We start from the raw sequence: 19,698 nt of genomic DNA, 5'->3' as shown, positions 1-19,698 counted from the left end.
TTGAAAGCAATACATTAAATAAACGGTAATTTGACAAAATGGTAGCCGTTATCTTTGGCAACTCTTGCTCAAAATACAGATATATCTATTCTATATTAAGAACTGTCCTCCAGTTAACAATTATGCATCATCAGTTGTTTGCTTGCGATTAATTTTGAATTTTTAGAGCTGAAATTAAAAAAAACGGGGTTTTACCCCAAAAGGACCTATTTGACCCCATTATATGCATTGAAAAAAATGTGAAACATGGATTTTCTGTTTTGGCATTGTTTAAGCTTTCCAAAAATGTTGGGGTTAGCTACTCTCCAAAAAATTCCAACGAACGTCAAATTATGGACACAAGGAACCTGAATAATTTCAGGACCCCTTCATCTCGGTCCAGCTCAGTCCATCAACACATCGATCTATTATATCTGCCTAATGGACATCCATATATTATGTTCCACATTTTTGACAGTTTTACAAACTGCTCCAACTGCAACACAACCAATTCACTCCCCCCCCCACAACAATGCATCACAAACTACATTGTCATGGCAATGACACATTGAATCTCACCCTTGAGAATCACTCTTTGGAATTTTCCTTTGGAATTATCCTTTAGAATTACCCCATACAATTACCTCTTATAATTACCCTAAATAATTACCTATTATAATTACCCCAAAGAATTATCGATTTTAAGTTATCTCGGGTTCCTTCCAGACAGGCGCCATGACACACAGACGCCCGAAAATACAAGCCGGAATGCGGCCATGGGTCGCCGAGCATCCGATGACCTTTGACCCCTGATCTGAGTTAATCTAGTACTAAGTACTTACGAAATTGCAATTGAATCGGTTAACCCGTGTATGAGCAAGGGGGCTTTGAATGGTCATTTTGCCCGAACAATGCACTCATTGACCTTTGACCCCTGACTTAGCCGAGATAGGTCAATATGTCCTGAAGCAAAGTTGTAGTACCCATTGAGTGCTACGTACGTATGAACTTTCATTCATATCGGTTAACCTGTGTAGGAGCAAAGGGGCTTTGAATGGTCATTTTGCCCAAAAAATGCATTCATTGACCTTTGACCTCTGACCTAGCCGAGATAGGTCAATATGTCCTGAAGCAAAGTTGTAGTACTCATTGAGTACTATATACCTATGAACTTTCTTTTGTATCGGTTAATCCGTGTAGGAGCAAGGGTGCCTTGAATGGTAATTTAGCCTGAAAAATGCACTTATTGACCTTTGACCCCTCACCTACTCAAGATTGGTCATTATGCAAATGAGCAATGTTATGGTACTCAGTACGGTCTATAAGCATGTAAAGATTCATTTGATTCGGTTCAACCGTCTTGGAGGGAGTGTACTTTGAATTTTCAGCGGGAATGCTCAAAGGTCCTCGGACACCCAAGTTGAGAGGGTTGCCATTTGGAAACTATAAGATATAGAACAAAATGGATGTCAAATAGCGGATAGAGAATCACCTTAAGATTATGCATACCAATTCTCATCGAGTTCCAGATACTGATAACTACTCGGTATCAATTTGAATGAAAAGTACCGAAAATGCGGTTTGATATCGGAAATCCCCAAAGTTTGAGCGGGTGCTGTGGGTGAACAAAGATATAAATCGAAAATTAGGCTTGATCGTTTGTGCACAATGTATTCCAGATGATTAGTGTGAATTTTCATGACCATTTGACCATAACCCAAGGAGGAGTAGCATTTGGCGTGAAGGCACCTCCAGCTCTCGCATATTATCGATTTTTGCACGAATTGATCTTTGACCCCTGACCTCAGCAATATCGGTCAATACCTCCTGAGGCAAAGTTGTAGCACTCATTGCGTGCTATGAACCTGCAAAGTTTCATTCGGATCGATGCACTCACCTGGTCGCTAGGGGACCTTCAATTTTCGCCAATTTTCGGGCATACCCTAATTGTTGGGGGTGCTGCGGGTAAATTATTCCATATATCACAAAAAACGGAATATATTTGGTAGAGCATCACCTTTTGATGAAGCATGCCAAATTTCATAAGCCGACGTGGGATAATGGCTTTCGGAATTGATTTCGCGTGAACGGTACCGATTTTGAAGGTTTTTCGGCTGTTGCTAGGGAACCAAAGTGCCCCTAGCAACCATCACAATTTCCAAAGCACTAGGTCATAAGGTGTACCTACTACCTGAGTTTGGTCAAAATCGGCCCACGTTTACTACCAATTTTGCTGATGACAAACAAACAAACAAACAGACAGAATTACTGACAATAAGGGTCACCTATTTCGGCGACCCGATACAGACACACACACACACACACACACACACACACACACACACACACACACACACACACACACACACACACACACACACACACACACACACACACACACACACACACACACATACACACACACCATCCATTTATAGTGCATGATCTACTGCATATAATGACAGATCTTTGAATGAAGGTATATAATTAATCGATGTATATTACAAAACACTGTTCCAGACACAGGTACATGTCCGGTACACACAGCTGTAACTTCGACCCGGATAAAAGAAAACCCAGCAGTAAAGTGGTGTCAGAAGTGGGATAAACATTGATGTGTCTTGTATCATTGATGTATCCAGTAAAAACACTACTATGTATTGTATTTTTAGGCAGTAATTGTGCTATGGTAAGAGCTCCATTTCATGTCCTCTGTATTATTATAATTTTTTTGTTGTTGTTTTGGAATGTAATATGGAGCACTGCTGACCCTTTTAGAACAGGAACAGATTGATGGACCTTTTACATTCACTCCACATTTACTGTAAACTGCAAACCAGAACAAGGTATCACCGGTGCAATTTAATTTCCCACCTTACCCGATTAACATGTCAAACTATCTTGTGAAAAGCTTTCGTGCTTTATTCTGTGAAGTGGAAATTTCTTACAATGATCTTCACCTTTACTTTGTAAGCGATAATTTCTTCCTTGTTATGACCATTTCTTCTTTGTTATGACCTCTTGTGTTTTCTAGTTTTTTTCACATTTCTTGTGTTAAAGAAGGTTCCCACTGGACTCAGCGTAGCCTGCTTTTGTTCAAGTATCAGTGTTACACTTCGCAGGTATGCTCCAGGAAGGAAGACCTCACCACACCAGCATTGATCCAAAAGCGGTCCTCCATTGAGATGTAGATGATGGCCTTTTAGGTGATAAGTTGTTGTGATTTTTCAAATAGTGACATGGAACAACAGAGGATGCCTCGTCTGTGGCAAGCTTTGAAAGCCATCCTTGCTATATGATCAGCCCAGGGGAGATTGTGGCTGGTGGTAGGCCTGGAGGTTCATTTTACAATCCGTCCAGATGACAGAATGAGACTATGACATTTGTCAGGATGGAAATATGTATTCCATTTGTCAGATCATCGTCTAATCAATTCCATATCAGCAGAGAGTAACTTAAATGCTTTTTGCCTGTCAGTGAGATATGGTTACCGCACAACACAATATGGAGTCATCTGCAAAAAGTAAGAGGGGATTTTCCAGAGTAATGGAGAGGTAATTTCTGTAGATGTGGAATAATACTGGGCTCAAGGCACTGTCTTGGGCAATTCTTCTTCCACAGGGAAAGGATAGGAGAAGGTTTGATTCATAGCATTGTGTTGATTACACAAGTAGAAGACAGAAAGTCAGGAATGAAGGTGGCCTTGTGCACCACATTCAGCAAGCTTAAAAGAGAGATTCATCAGGATGTTCATAATTTGACTGACCAAGGCAGAATCCAAACTGATGGTCAGAGATCAGAATGTTGTGGCTTCTATTTTTACATGCACTTGCATATAAGACCCATTACTTTGCTGACAGGAATACCAATCTTTGCAGCGAGGGCTAATCTATGGGGCAAGAACAAAAAAAGGATTCTTGGGAGATCCTGCCCTCCATGTGGGGATAACCAGCGTCGCAAATTGGCATTTTGCCACGTGTGCCCACATAGGTCAGGTCAGGGATGGGAGCATGCGCCGGAGCAGTGCGTCACTGCGTCCACTTTCTGCCGTCCACTCCAGGGGCCTCCGTCTGGCCATCCCCCAAGCAAATGCCTGGCCCATCCCCATCTCCTTGAGATGCTAATCAACCTTCTGCAACCACGAGGTACGCGGTCGGCCCATTGGCCTCCTCCACTCACGAGGCTCCCTTGCTGAGAGAATCTTGTGAGCAGGATCAGTGTCAGGAAAACGAGCCACATGTCCGTACAGCCGCAGCTCATGCTCATGGACTATGCAGGTAACAAATCTCATTTGAGTCTCTCTCAGCAACCACTCGTTGGACACAAAGTCTGACCAGTGACCGCCAAGGATTCTCTGAAGAGACCTGGTACCAAAGGAATTAAGTCTCCATCTCAGATCACTGGTCAGAGTCGAAGTCTCACATCCGTAGAGCAAGACTGGCAACACCAAGACCTGAAGACACGGACTTTTGTCCTCCCACATAGGTACCGGCAGCGCTGGCTCACATCCAGCAAAGACTGGATTATCACTGCCAAGGTAAGTGAATTTCTCCATCACTTCAACATCCTCGCCACAAACAGGTACAGACAAGATAGCAGCATCCAAAATGTCACTGAAAGCCTGGATCTTAGTTTTGACCATAGAGATGTATATAAGAACTAGAGTGCGCTGTCCCTATACCGCACACGTAACCCCGCTGTGCCACCATGTACGATCCGCCACCATCACCAAAACGGCAACTTGATTGAGGATATACCCGATATGCCTACACTCACCGTGTTTACGATATGGCGATGTACACTACGAGAGTATCGTACAGCACATTATTTCACTCGTATTGGTAAATACGAGCAAAATAATTAGCATGCTAATTAACTACATGTTTGTTTACCAATTTGAAAATATAAATACGAAATAGATTTGTATTTTTCTTGCCTTACTGGCCCAGAAACATGAGCATTACTTCGACATCGTAGTGAGTCAAATGCAGTGAAAACGATGCAACTGCCGAATTCCACTCCCATGTTCAATTTTGTATGGCTGTATAATCCAAGGAAAAGGTTTCTTGAATGGTTTTTGATCGTTTATATGGCCCAAATAATCACCCGAAGCTGAAGTACACAAAAATATTACTGCACCAATTATCTGTAGAATTTTATTCACACAATCCACAAGCATCACTGAACAGGGGCACGGCTCATTATAATCCAACGAGGATGAGGAAACAAAGGCAAAGCATTGTCACACTTTTAAACAGTCACAACATTGCTATCAATACCCATTGTTCGTTCATGCGACCTCGGTGATCTGATCATAAAATACCCCATTTACAGTCCGTGAGTAATACTTCTAATAAGAAAAAGACCTATTACTGGCCAAGAAACAAAATCGTTTTGGTAAGCTGATGCCGTTTAGACATCTTGTTTTCTTGTTCATGTATCTTTCCATGTCGAGTCGACCATGATGATGAAGAACAGTCCATAAGAAAAGTTTACTGATCATTTTGATCAACTGGTTTCCATGGTCATCTTCCTTCACCAGGTTCTGCTCATGAAAATGATCCGATAAATCAAGAAACACAGAATTCCTTACGGCATCCAAAACTTCAAGTTGAACCTTTCTTATCACATCATGTGAAGTTTTCATTGGGCCCATAGACACGGTGGTTGTGACGCCATCGCCAGTGCTTGTCAGAGTTCTCCTGTATAAAATAAAATTAGTATAATTAAATCTCGGGTATTTGAACTTGGAAGTGATCAATATTTACATCTGGAAAAGTCCAAATCATTTTCTAGAGACGTATTAATTTTTCCTATCCCTGTTTAGTTTCATTTCATGCGCCATCACGTCGACCCCCTCCCCCACCCCATAAGTATTCTTCCCCCCCCCCACCCCGTGTTCATATCTGCAGTTGGTGGTGGCGCTATTGCCAATCCACGTGTCCAGCTTCTACAATATGTTTACCACAGTAATTGGTCACAATATTTGGGCAAAACAATTTTGTACTATAATTTCATTATTTTGGATCCAAAAAGATTTTCAAGTCCTCACATTATTACAAATCAACTTTTATTTCCAAATATCACAATCAGGAAGTGCCGTTGGATGTTGAATCCACAGAAACGGTCAGGCAGTGCGATCCGAGATTTTTGCCCGTTTTGGTAATGGCGGCCAAGTCCCCTTGTCGGCACAGCGTTACGGGGAAGACCGCACTCTCGGGTTTATATACAGCTCTATGGTTTTGACCCAGGAAACCCATAATCCCAGCAGCTCTAACTCTTCATTCAGTACCTCGAGAGTCCCTCAAAAGATATCCAGTCTTCACAAAGATGACTGCATCAGCTGCGAAATCAAGGTCAGAGATCTTGACATTTCCAAACGATGCAACGCAGCCTGATCTCTCCAACATTCTCCCCAGAATCCAGTCCATACAATTGCTGAAAAGTGTGGGGGCCAGTACATACCCCTGACGAACTCCAGTAGCAACTGGAAATAAGACAGAGATGGTATCACATCTCACAGCATTCTCAGTACCAGAGTGTAGTTCAGATATCAGATTGATCAGTTTTGGTGGCACCCCATGAAGACCAGGAATCCTCCAGATGGCATCCCGATTCACTGAATCAAACGCTTTACAGAGATCAACATCGGCGACAAGCAGCCCCTGCTGAAACTGTCATCTGCGCTCGGTGAGGACCTGAAGAGCAAGAATACGGTCAATCGTTGACCTCTTTGGTGTAAAGCCTGACTGCTCTGGACGCTGGTGCTCAAGCAGATGGTGGCAAACCTGATCAAGAATTATGTGAGCAAAGACCTTGCCCGGCACTGAGAGCAGCGTCACCCCTCGGCAGTTGTTGCAGTGTTGGCGATCACCCTTCTCTTTCCAGAGAGGGACAACAAGGCCCATCTTCCAGTCAGTTGGGATGATGCCTGTGTTCCAGGCAGAGCACATAACTGCATGCAACGACATGAATACAGCATTTCCACCAGACTTGAGAAGTTCAACATGGATGCCACAGACCCCAGGAGCTTCACCCCATTTCAACTGGTTTACCACAGTCTGTGTTTCCACAAACGAAGGTGGACCATAGTTCATAGGAGGGTTCGCAATGGGGATACTATCACCCCTAACATCCAACTCGACAGCTGGTGGATCAGCCTGGTACAGCCGATCAAAGTAACAGGCTCAGCGGGCCTTCACTTCTGACTCCTCCGTCAAGAGTCCACCACCCTCTGCTCTAAATACAGTACAACGAGGGACGCGCTTGGAGGAATGCAATGTGCAAATTCCCCTGTAAGCAGGACGAGAATCAGTTGCTACAAGCCTGTGGTCCGTATTGAGGAACTGAGCACTATGGTGGATCCTACAGTTCTGGATCATCCTCCAGCAACCATCAATGAGCACATGCTCAATCTCCTTTGCTGCACCACCAGCAATGGATTACTAAGACCAATGATGAGCCTGTGGGCACTGAAACCATGAACCAGCCACCCTAAGTTAATGGCTTCTTGCAAAGTCAAGGAACTTAGTGCTATTCTGGTTCACAGTTCCAGACCCATGGGGACCAACACATGTCTCATAACCATCCCTAACAGTTCCAGTCGATGCATTGAAATCTCCCAAGCCTGAAAGAGTATCTCACCTGGGGCACTGATCAACCACAGACTCGAGTGTGGCATAGAAGGCATCCTTCACGGTGAGATCACTTGCCTCAGTCAGAGCATATACAGAGACCAGGGAAATGAGACCCAAGGAGTGACAAATCCTTCGTCTCATAATCTGCTCATTGACCAGTGTCACCTCAATTATCATTGGAGTCAGCTTATTGGACACAGCTACAGCAACTCCTTGAGTATGGTGACCATCAAAGTGACCAGACCAATGGTAGATGTAACGATCCGCCATGATCTCGCCGCAATCCGGTCTCTGAACTTCAGAGAGTGCTGCAATACCAATGTCCAAACGCTTGATCTCAGATGATAACAGAGACAGATGATCATCCTCTCTTTGGGATAGGACATTCCAGGCAACCAACTGAAGGGACCACCTCAGGTTAACCCAAGGAGACCGCCGTCTGGTGGACGACACCTTAGCACCACCCCGACACACACGAGCGCAATTTGACCCAGGAAGGTTACCCTGTGGTTTTCCTCCTATCATCAAAGATTGGGGTTCCCGAAGGCTTTGCCCCACTCCCATCATCCAGTGAGCTGCCCTGCAGAGGGCAGCTGAACAGGAGGTACTCCTACAGAGTGGGTTTTCAGATTTTTTTTGTGCTTTTCGTATGTTTTACAGTAGCTGGAGTGCAAATCCTGCCATCAACCTCCTCACAAAAAGTAATCCAACTGTAGGAGGACGAGATATGGATGGCCATTGGCTCACAAGGAGCTCCTCCGCCCTTTGACAGGTTTTGTTTTTAATCCTGTTGGGTGTCCATATCATACACCCACCTCACCAAGAAACTTGGTGGCAGAGACAGTTTAGTCGCCGACAACCCGACCATGAAACAGGTTAGTACAAGTTTACACGGTACCTGGAGCAAGTCACAGATCTAATCTGACCTGACCTGCCCATGTATCCATTCATAAACCTTCCTTCTTTTGTTTTTTTTTTGCATCACAAACCTTCCTGGAAGTTCTCTAAATCCACTGTCACTGGTTTCATTTAAAGGCATGACTTCTACATTCGTTCTGAATGCTCGGTGTGGTTAAAAACCAGGAACAACCAGAATGGCACTTGGTGGAGCATATACCTCCACAAGGATGAAGAATTTACGTTTTGTATCCCACTGATCAGCTGGATCTGGATCCGAACCTGAACCAAAATTGAATCAACTTGTTTTTGTCACCTCACCAACACATCCATCTAGTTTTGTCATACCTCTTCCATAACTTTTTGAAATATCATGCTATTGTGCATACTTTTTTGGCCCCATCTCTTAATAGAAAAGAATCATTCTAAAAAAAATAAAAAAAATTCTTCGATCTGGATATATCCGGATCTTCACCAAAAATGGAATCGATTCATCCTTGTCACATAACCAACCTGTCCACAAAGTTTCATCCAAATCTGTCCATAACTTTTTGAAATATTGTGCTATATATCGGTTTTAGCCCAATCACTCAATGGTAAAAAAAAATCATTTGGAAATTCCGAGATGTGTATCCAGATTTGGATCTTCACCAAAATGAAATCAATTCTGCCTTGTCACACACCAAACCTGTCCACCAAATTTCATCAAATTCATCCAACAACGTTTTGAGATAACCTGTTCACAGACAGACAGACAGACAGACAGACAGACGGTCAAACAAAAAGGGGTGAAAACATAACTTCCATCCACCTTCGGTGACAGAGGTAACCAATCGACTCCCAATACTTTTCCATGTCCCTTGCGCAAGGTTGTTGAAGATCATTCATCAGGGCCCTCTCGATGGTTTTTCAGCAACAGCACATGCATTACTGTGGATTTAGCTATTGGCCGAGTTCCACCTAGATACCCGTTAGTACTCTCATGGACCAAATGTGTATTTACTTCTTCTGTATTTACTTCCACGACAGACACTGCCTCATTCTGCATTTTCCTTCTGCCATTTTAGATCACTTTTACTGTGTGGAACATTCGCTCTTATTCACTACTCATGTTAAGCCCTGTCACACCTTGACGATTTAGCCAGCGTATGCCTGACGTATGAAAAATTTGGCTAAAACGCTGGCACACGTCGAATACGTTATGGGTAAGTTTGTAAACGTTAAGAGCATGCTGGCATACGTCGTAGTACGCTGGCATTCGTCATTGTACGCCGAGCTGTTAAACAAATTTTCCATGCTTGAAATTTTTTGACGTATGCCAGCGTATGACTTACACGTTCAGCATAACGCTGGCCATAAGTTGTAGGCACGTTACGTGATCGTTGACACACGTTACTTGTAAGATACTCATAAGTCGAAGCACGTCGAGGTAATGTTTGGCGTATCCGAAACTTATTTCTAACCTATGAGTAACGTGTTGTAGGCAAGTCACGTGATCGTTGACACACGTCCACACACGTTTCTTGTAAGTTACTCATAAGTCGAAACACGTCAATGTAATGGTTTGCGTCAGTGTTCCAGACTCCCTGGTTTTTTGGGGGTTTTTTTTCTTCGGTATGACGGTGATGTTGACACTTCGATTTCAAGTGCGGTTAACATATAATAAAATTAATAGGCTGCCACTTAACGATTTAAATCATAACCGCACTAGAAATCGAAGTGTCAACATCACCGTCATACTGAAGAAAAAAAAACCAAAAAAAAAAAAAACCAGGGAGTCATGAACACTGACGCTAACCATTACCTCGACATGTTTCGACTTATGAGTAACGTACAAGTAACGTGTGTGGATGTGTGTCAACAATCGCGTAACATGCCTACAACTTATGGCCAGCGTATGCGGAACGTGTGTCATACGCTGAGTACGTCGAGAAATTTTCAACATGCTGAAAATTTCTCGACGTACTCGGCATATGATGACGTATGTCAGCGTACTACGATGTATGCCAGCGTGCTCTTAATGTATACAAAACTTACCCATAACGTATTCGACGTGTGCCAGCTTGGTTCAGCAAATTTTTCATACGTCGGCATATGCTGGCTAAAACGTCAAGGTGTGACAGCGGCTTCACACTTCGATGTCTAGTGCGGTTATGATTTGAATCGTCGAGCCGCAGCCTATGAATAGCCTACGCCACGTGATCGTCGGCGATACGCTGTCACGCGCTATGCATAAGTTAGACAATCGTTGGGCATAGGTTGTGAACGCCGACAACACGCTCAGCATTCATTGGTATAAGTTATCTATATGTGATTGAAACGTTCTGTGTACGTTACTGATACGTTATGCATACGTCCAACACGTTATTATATGCCCAAAACTTAAAAAAACAAAACATCAATAGTTCAGCGTACGCCAGCGTTTTACATACATTTTGAGACCTTGCCATACGCTGGCTAAAACGTCAAGGTGTGACAGCCCCTTTAGCCTGGGGCATTTGTATTTTCTCCCACTGAGACTCAACATTTTGCGATGCGTCTTCACGCCGAAGCCTCCAGCGCAGACTCGAGGAGCATTTGCTGCATCTTGGGGAATTGTTACTCCTGTTTCACTACACTCACAGAGTGTAACGTTACGCTCACAGAACATAATTGGGACCATGGGACTGCTCGCATTCATCGAGCCACCGTACGACCACACTTGAATAGAAATTAATACACACTCAATTTCTACATTGGTGACCCCGAGCTGACACAAGCATTGGATAAAAGAGCTTGATGACCTCTTCGTAGCTTGCTCTACACAAGGCAAACATGAAACACATCTGAGACAGCTATTTGACCGGTTGGCTTAGTATGGTGTGGTGATCATCCCAACTAAGTGTCAGTGGGGAGTATCTACATGTAGTATATGAGTATGTAGTAGATGAGCAGGAAATACATCCTCTACCAGACAAGGTGAAGAGCATCCTTGACTTCCCAGTGCCAACATCCCTCTGCAGTTTGAGAGAATTTCTAGGCCTGGTGAACTTCTACCACTGTTTCATTCCCAACTGCGTTGACACGCTTCAACCTCTCGCCAACGTGCTCAGGGATAAGAAGACAAAAAACCTTCATATCACCCTTGGTGAGCAAGAGCTTTCAGCCTTTGAAAAGGTGAAAGTTAAATTGACTGAGGCTGCCCTCCTTGTCCATCCCAAGTCAGATGCTCTGTTATGCCTCATGACTGATGCATCAGATGCTGGCATTGGTGGCGTACTCCGACAGCTGGTCAACAGAGAATGGTAGCCACACTCATTCTTCTCGAAGTGACTGCAGCTGTCTGAGACTCGCCACAGCACCTTTAGTCCAGAGTTATTAGCCATGTTTCTCAATGTCAAGCACATCAGACATCTACTTGAAGGAAGAACTTTCATGATCAATACCGACCACAAAGCTTTGGTGTATGCATTCCACTCAAAGCTTGATCGTCACTCCCCAAGGGAGATTTGTCATCTCGACTACACATCCCAGTTCACGACAGACATGAGGCATGTGTGAAGGGACTCGATAATGTGGTCGCCGATGCACTCTAACGATCATACATCGATGCGCTTCACACTTCCTCCATCGATTACAGCCAGATAGCAGCTGGTCAGAAGAATGGTGAGGAGCTCTGTGAGCTACGAGATTAATCTTCCTCACTGTCGTTTTGGTAAATGCCACTCCCTGTTTTACATGGATAGACCTACATCTGGTGTGATGTCTTAACAAGCCATGAACAACCTTTTGTGCCTAAAACGCACTGTGGTGGAATCTTCAATGCATCCCACTCTTTGTTTTTAGGCATACTCTCCAGTTCTGGACAATTAAAAACAACACGTATTCAATTTTGGGACTTTTGGTGACCATTTAAGATGATATAGCAGCCATATTGGATTTGTGATAGAGTGCAAATTTCCTCCAAAATGAGCTACGTGTGCATAGTTCCAGCATATGGTTGGCAAATAACTGTATCCAGGCACACAGAATAGATATCCGCACCGAACAAATACTTTAAAAGTCAAATTTAATGGCATTTGGCGGCCATTTTGGGTTTTGGCCACCATATTGGATTTTAAGCAAAACCCAAAATGGCCCCTCTGCTAAATTGAAAGTATATTGTATTCGGGCGACGGAACCGCTGATATAACTTTGACAGGAAAAGGTGGTAGATTTTCCTTGACTGGGCCCTGTCTACATGCAGCAATTCCCTATTCCAGGTTATTGTGATTTTGCCCCCTCTCCCTCACCTCTTTTTCATTTGTTCATTGTCAATTGGTTTGTTTATTTTCTATTTAATCCCCACTTTCTCCTTCCTCTTTTTGTTGTGTTTCAGCTGGTATGCAGCTTGTTCACCCCATGTGTCCTTCCCCCCCCCCCCTTCCCTTGATCTCACTCTCACTTATACTCCCCTGTCTCTTTCCATTTTCTGTTTCTCCCTTTCCATTTTGTTCCATGTCATTCTATTCTAGCTCTTCCACGAACGTCAACCATGTATACAAAACAAAGTTTGCAATAGGCACATGAGGAGGTGATACAGGAAATGTACAGCATTGTAAAGTTTCACCTATCTAGATATTACTAAAACTCTCATCTTGTATGTATGTATGTATGTATGTATGTATGTTTGTATGTTCCCGAAATACAGCCAAAACGGTAGACAATAGCGCAAAAATTTTCTACCCACCTTACTCGCCATTCGCCTGCGGTGTGCAGTATCAAGTTTCATTCAAATTGGGCAACAAAAAAATTATTAAGAAATCAATTCCCAATTCAGTCAAGTCCTCTTTGGGAGAATTTTATCAATGCAAACAACTTCAGCGGAATAGTTCACTGGAGCTATCTTGTTTTTTTTTTCTTGAAATGATTTATTTTAAAATCTCAAACATTTAGTATAGACAAAGAACAATTTATTTTTAAGCATAAAATAAACATCGCCACTTTGATGTCATACTTCCGTGTTCATTAATAAATAAAATTGTGTTTAGAAGATTACGCACAATAATTTATTCGACTTTATTTTCTCCGTTTTCTTTTTCACATTGACGTGCAATATCAAGTTTCGTTCAAATCGGGCAACGAAAAAAAAAAAATCAATTCCTGATTCAGTCAAGTTCTCTTCGGCAGTATTTGATCAATGCAAGCAACCTCAGCAGTATAGTTCGCTGGAGTTATCTTTTTATTTTTATTTTGAAAATTTTTTTTTTATCAACCGCTGTCACAACGGGAACCAAAACAGGTTCACGGATCGTCTAGTTGATAATAATAATGTGCTGCTTTGAACCAGTCTGTGGTTCCATCCATCCATTGATACCATACTCTGTGCAGAGCATTGGTGCTGCTTAAGCAGTCTCTTTGGCTGTTGGGCACAATCCTGGATGGGTCGCCACTCCGACACAGGATACCAGCAAGCTGGCACTCATTTTACCGACCTCGGGAGGATGACAGGCAGAGTCAACCCCACCTGGTATTAATTAAACAGCCAAGGGGGATTTGAACTCAGGGTCCTCAGATCGCAAGCCCACCATCCTAACCATTAAGCCAATACCAGGCATGAGTCTGTGGTTGGTGGACAGAAAGAGAGAGAGGAGAGGAAGAAAGAGAAAGAGTATTTGATGTGATTCTGTTGTCGCACACTCTTTATTCTGTTGTCGCACACACGCTGGTGCTGCCAAAACAGTTTCTTGGCAAGGGTTGTATTGGGTGGCTTACCATTGCCTTCCCAGCGTTGTTTGTTCATACTCTATCCTTTTAAATACTGAGTATCAAGCAACGAAGCAGCACAGACCATTTTTAAAGTCTTTGGTATGAAGAAAGAGGATACTCATGCCTAATATACCCAAAATACTGCATATAGACATGAGTCCTGTTTTTAGAGAGTGATGTCTGGCTCTGTCGGTGTGCCTTCAGGTTAATTTAAAGCTTTGACTCATTGATCTGAGCAGTTTAGCATGGGTTTGAATCTCGGCCCTGCTATAAACTGTCCCCCTGGTATTTTGCCTACAGGGTGATACATCAATGTGTGCGCTCTCTCTCGGGAAGACGTTCAACTAGCCGTCCCGTCTGATGTCATTACTTAGTAGATATTAAAGACCTCACTGTGCGCTCCACGAAGAGTGGCCGAGTTATATTGCTTGCACCTGGCTAAATTCCAAATTCCTGCACCATCAGCCGAGTAGCCTGCGTCAGAGTAGAGACCTGCCCAGGATTGTAACCCTATCCAAGGAAAAGCTTCGGCAGAACTGACGCTTTGTATAGAGCATGGTGCATCAAGGTTAAGATTGAAACTTCATTTGTGCATCATGTATGGGAGGAGTCCTCAACATAATATATCCTGCCAGTCTGCCAAAGAAAAAAAAAACATGTAATAAGCAAATCACGATTGGATGCCAAAAGCAATTATCTACAAAGTGCTTTCTGCTCAAGAAAATCAATGAAGAATCTGTGTGCACCATTTTCTCGCAATGCCATTTTATCGAGATAAGACGCATGTTCATAAGAAGACCTTTCTCCGAAGAAAGAGAATGAAGCCGAATTGATTTACTCAACGCTGGTTTACTCGGCATACTAAATTGAGTCTTTATTTCAATTATAACCTGAAAATAGCCTTGTATTAACTTGGTTAATGATGCACTGGAAAGTATTATTTGACCGAACAATATTGTTGCCGGTTTGCATTCGGTACTTATCGTCTTTATTGGAAAAAACAGCCTGCACTCAAATGTATTGATAGCATCCAATGTGCTTCTCCAGGCTTTTGTTGATGCTGCTCTTAAGGCAAGAGGAGCTACTTGGAAAAGCTACAACTCACGGCCATAAACCAAATGGCCGCAATGGCTGAGCCGAGGGAAAGAAACCATCGATCAAAGAAAGGGTGATGGTAAATTTGGTATGTGGATTGCACTTGAAGAACAATAGTTTCAGGTTAATATGACATTGTTACCAGTTATTTGAAAAGCATTCCGAGTATAACTTTCAAATAGGCTTTGAGATATTTGTTTGCATAGATTTTTTTTTTCACAAGCCCCTCTTTTTACAACCGCCCCCCCCAAACCGTCAACATCCCCTTCACCCCCTTCAACTGCATAAACTCCCCTAGCAACCCCAACCCCACCCCAACAAACCAAGTGTATCATTCACTGATGGGTTTGTTCGATTACGGTGCACATACCATGTCCTTGGCTACAACTGATTGATTGCTCTTACCTTGCATGTGGATTGGCCTCATTTTTATAATGATTGTTGATTGGTTGAATTAGGTCACTCGTCGTTTGAAAACATTTGCGATGCTTGCTGCAGAATATCGTCAAGACCTTTCAACAAATAGCAAACGGCAGAACTCATGACCTACACATACAAAAGAAGAGCAGAATCTTGCGTGTTGGTCCTTTTTACCTCCGTCACTGAAGGTGGACTGAGGTTATGTTTTCACACCTGTCTGTTTGTATGTGTTTGTCTGTTTGTGTGCAGGATATCTCAAAAAGTTGTGGATGGATTCGGATGAAATTTGGTGGACACTTTGGGTGTGTGACAAGGAAGAACTGATTTAATTTTGGTGAAGATCCGACGACTAGAATTTTTAGGTGCTTCTTCACCATTGAGAGATAGGGCTAAAAATGATATATGGCACGATATCTCAAAAAGTTGTTTTCGGATTCGGACGAAACCTGGTGGACAGGTTGGGTGTGTCGCAAGGACGAATTGATTCGATTTTGGAGAAGATCTGACTCCGGATCTGGATACGAGGATTATTAAATTATCAAAGTGATTCTTCACCATCGAGATAGGGCCAAAAACGATATAGTACTGTATAGCATATTTCAAAAATGCAAATGGCCCAATATGTTCTCATGGATCAGGCATTACACGGTGGAGGTATGTGCTCTACTGAGTGCCCTTCGAGTTATATCTGCATTCTTGGTGTGCAGGACGATGTGGAGTAAATACTTGCGGTCTTACATTTTTTGAATCTTCATACGTTTTCAACAATAAATGTTACCCGTGGATCATCTTCTTTTCAATGTAAAAACAAACAGGTGGCGAGAAGGATGGAAACATAACTTGCACCTGTAAAAGATGTATGGATCATCAGCACAATACAACATTGGAATCCCTATTTACATTAGCATAAATATAAGAGGAGGTTCAGAGATACAGTACATTGTGCATCACATCATATTGAGCAAGACATTGTGCACCAAGGACCTGAAGACTCGGATTTTCATTCTCCCGCACAGGTACCGGCAGCACCACACTCCATGATCTAGTGAATCCATGACTCCCCAGGCCCGACCCAGGTGTCTGTTGACCTCTGGCTCACAGCCAAAAGAGACATGAATATCACTACCAAGGTAAGTGAATCTCTCCGTGCCCTCAAAATCCTCACCAGAAACAGGTACAGACAAGATAGCAGCATGTAAGATGTCATTGACGCCTGGATCTGAGTTTTGACCCAGGAAACCCATAATCCGACTCCTCCGACTCCTCATTCAGCACCTCAAGGGCCCAGGAAATGATATCTGGAGTCTCCGCAAAGATGATTGCATCATCTGTGAAATCAAGGTCAGAGATATTGATATTCTCAAACGATGCACCGCAGCTTGATCTTTCGAACATCCTCCCCAGAATCCAGTCCATACAAGCGCTGACAAGTGTGGGGGCTAGTACACAACTTTGAGGAACTCCGGTAACAAGTGGAAATAAGTCAGATATGGTATCACCACATCTCACAGCACTGTCAGTACCAGAATATAGTTTAGACATCAGATCAATCAGTTTTGGTGGCACCCCACGAAGACTAAGGATCCTCCAAAGGGCATCCCGATTCACTGAATCAAACGCTTTGCAGAGATCAACATCGACTGCAAGCAGCCCCTGCCGAAACTCTCGTCTGTGTTCAGTGAGAACCTGAACAACAAGGATACGGTCAATCATTGACCTCTTTGGTGTAATGCCTGATGGCTCTGGATGCTGGTGCTCAAGCAGATGGTGGCGACCCCCATTAAGAATTATCCGAGCAAAGACCTTGCCCGGCACTGAGAGCAGCGTCACCCCTCAGTAGTTGTTGCAGTCCTGGCGATCACCCTTTCCTTTCCGGGGAGGGACAACAAGGCCTTCTTCCAGTCAGTTGGGGTGACACCTGTGGTCCAGGCAGAGCACAGAACTGCATGCAATGACACAAGTGCACATCTCCACTAGCCTTGAGAAGTTCAGCATGGATGCCACAGATCCCAGGAGGTTTACCCCATTTCAACCGGTTCATCGCAGCCGGTGTTTCCACAAACAATGTTGGATCACAGTTGAGTGGAGGGTCAACAATCCGGATAGTAACACCATAGACATTCATCTCAAAAGCTGGTGGATCAGCTTGGTACAGCCTCTGCAGTACTCTAACTCTAACTCTAACTTTACTTTAACTGCAGTACACCGAGGGACAGGCTTGGAGGAACGCAATGTGTGAATTCCCCTGTATCAGGATGAGAATCACTTGAACACAGGTGATGCTCTACCCCCTCACAGATTCCTCATACATAGGCTTCCTTCTCCACCCTGAGCACACGTACAGTTTTACGTCTCAGCTCTCTGAACAGCTCAGCTCTGCCATTCAGCCTGGTCCTGCGACTCTGGTCAATGGTATCCAGTGTCCCTTGAGAGACAAAATTCTTCTTCACCCGACAGTGAGTTCCAAGACATCCACCAGCAACATCAAGGACGGTGATCTTGAAGGCACTCCACAACTCTTCAGGGTTCCCCAAAGCACCCAGACCCCCAAAATCTCCACTCAGCCTGTTTGCAAACTCCTCAGCTACCTTCTCATACTTGAGCTTGTCAGCATCCAGCTGAGGCTGGGATGGTACCATTCTCCCCGATTTACGCTGCAACTTCAGAGTTGCAACAACAAGCCTGTGGTCGGTATTGAGGAACTGAGCACTCCGGTAGACCCTGCAGTTCTGGATCATCAATGAGCACCCTCCAGCGACCATCAATGAGCACATGGTCAATCTCCTTTGCCACACCACCAGCATTGGAATACCAAGTCCAGTGATGAGCCTGTGAGTGCTGAAACCATGAACCAGCCCACCCTAAGTCCATGACTTCTTACAAAGTGAAGGAACTTAGTGCTATTCTGGTTCACAGTTCCAGACCAATGGGGACCAACTCATGTCTCATAACCATCCCTATCAGTTCCAGTTGATGCAGTGAAATCCCCCATGGGTAGAAGAGTATCTCGTCTTGGGCACTGATCGACCACAGACTCTCTTCGGGATCGGATATTCCAGGCACCCACCTGAAGGGACCTCCTCAGGTTAACCCAAGCAGACCGCCGTCTGCTGGATGACACCTCAGCACCACCCCAACACACACTTCCGCAATCTTACCCGGGAAGGTTACCCCGTGGTTTTCATCCTATCATCAAGGAGTGGGGGTCCAGAAGGCTTTGCCCCAATCCCTTCATCCGGTGAGCTTCCCTACGGAGAACAGCTGCACTGGACGTACTCCTCCAGAGCGGGTTTTCAGATTTTTTTGTTGTACGTTTTGCAGAATGAAGGGTTTTACGGTGGCCGGCGTGTAAATCCTGCCACCAACTTCCCCCAAAAAGTAACCCAACTGCAGGAGGACGTCCACATACACAGTTGGGCACTAGACATGGATTGCTCTTGGCTCAGTTGGAGCTCCTACACCCTTAGAGGGAGATCAAAATAAAGTAATTTGAGCGAGATCAAAATAAGCTCAAAATCTGATGTCTCAAAAATATATATATTTCAAAATGGAGTTGGACTGACGCAAAGAAGACCGATTTATGATACGTCAACTCCATTTTGTTTGATAGAGCAGCAACAACAAAAGTTGACTGTTTAAACTTGGCCGACAATGCCGAGGAACTTCAGAGAATTTTCAGAGGTATGGCTGTCGTTTTATATATTTATGTGTTTGTGTAACTTCCCTTACAGTACCGTACAAGCTAATTCTTCTGAATACACATTTGTTTAACCTAATTGTCTTGCATATGCATGCAGTGCTCTTGACATAGATGAGTTTGTAGCACTTGTATGCCCCCATGTACATAAATTTGGCTTAAATATTTACACCTTTCGTGAAGAAATGAGGAAAGATTTCAATCGAATGGAGGATGAACATGAGAGCAGTGTGGCTGATTCATTCT

At 43.6% G+C, this 19,698-nt stretch overlaps 1 long non-coding RNA gene across 2 annotated transcripts in view; it reads right to left on the bottom strand.

The window, feature by feature from the left end:
* Positions 1-5,133: 5,133 nt before the first annotated feature.
* LOC147034047 (uncharacterized) overlaps positions 5,134-19,698 on the bottom strand; it is a 37,867-nt gene continuing 23,302 nt past the window's right edge. For both annotated transcript variants that reach the window (XR_015056623.1, XR_015056627.1), the window contains 3 exons: positions 19,625-19,698; positions 16,494-16,601; positions 5,134-5,681 (listed from right to left, as the gene is read on the bottom strand). The exon at positions 19,625-19,698 is cut by the window's right edge and continues 62 nt beyond it. This is a non-coding gene — a long non-coding RNA (uncharacterized LOC147034047). The remainder of the gene's footprint in view (positions 5,682-16,493; positions 16,602-19,624) is intronic.

The sequence above is a fragment of the Eptatretus burgeri genome, chromosome 1 (genome assembly GCF_056783735.1).
Source record: "Eptatretus burgeri isolate ZD-2024b chromosome 1, Ebu_testis_v1, whole genome shotgun sequence".
In the NCBI taxonomy this organism is placed as follows: Eukaryota; Metazoa; Chordata; class Myxini; order Myxiniformes; family Myxinidae; genus Eptatretus; species Eptatretus burgeri.
The sequence above is the reverse complement of the archived record's forward strand: the minus strand, read 5'-3'. Positions and strand labels throughout refer to the sequence as shown.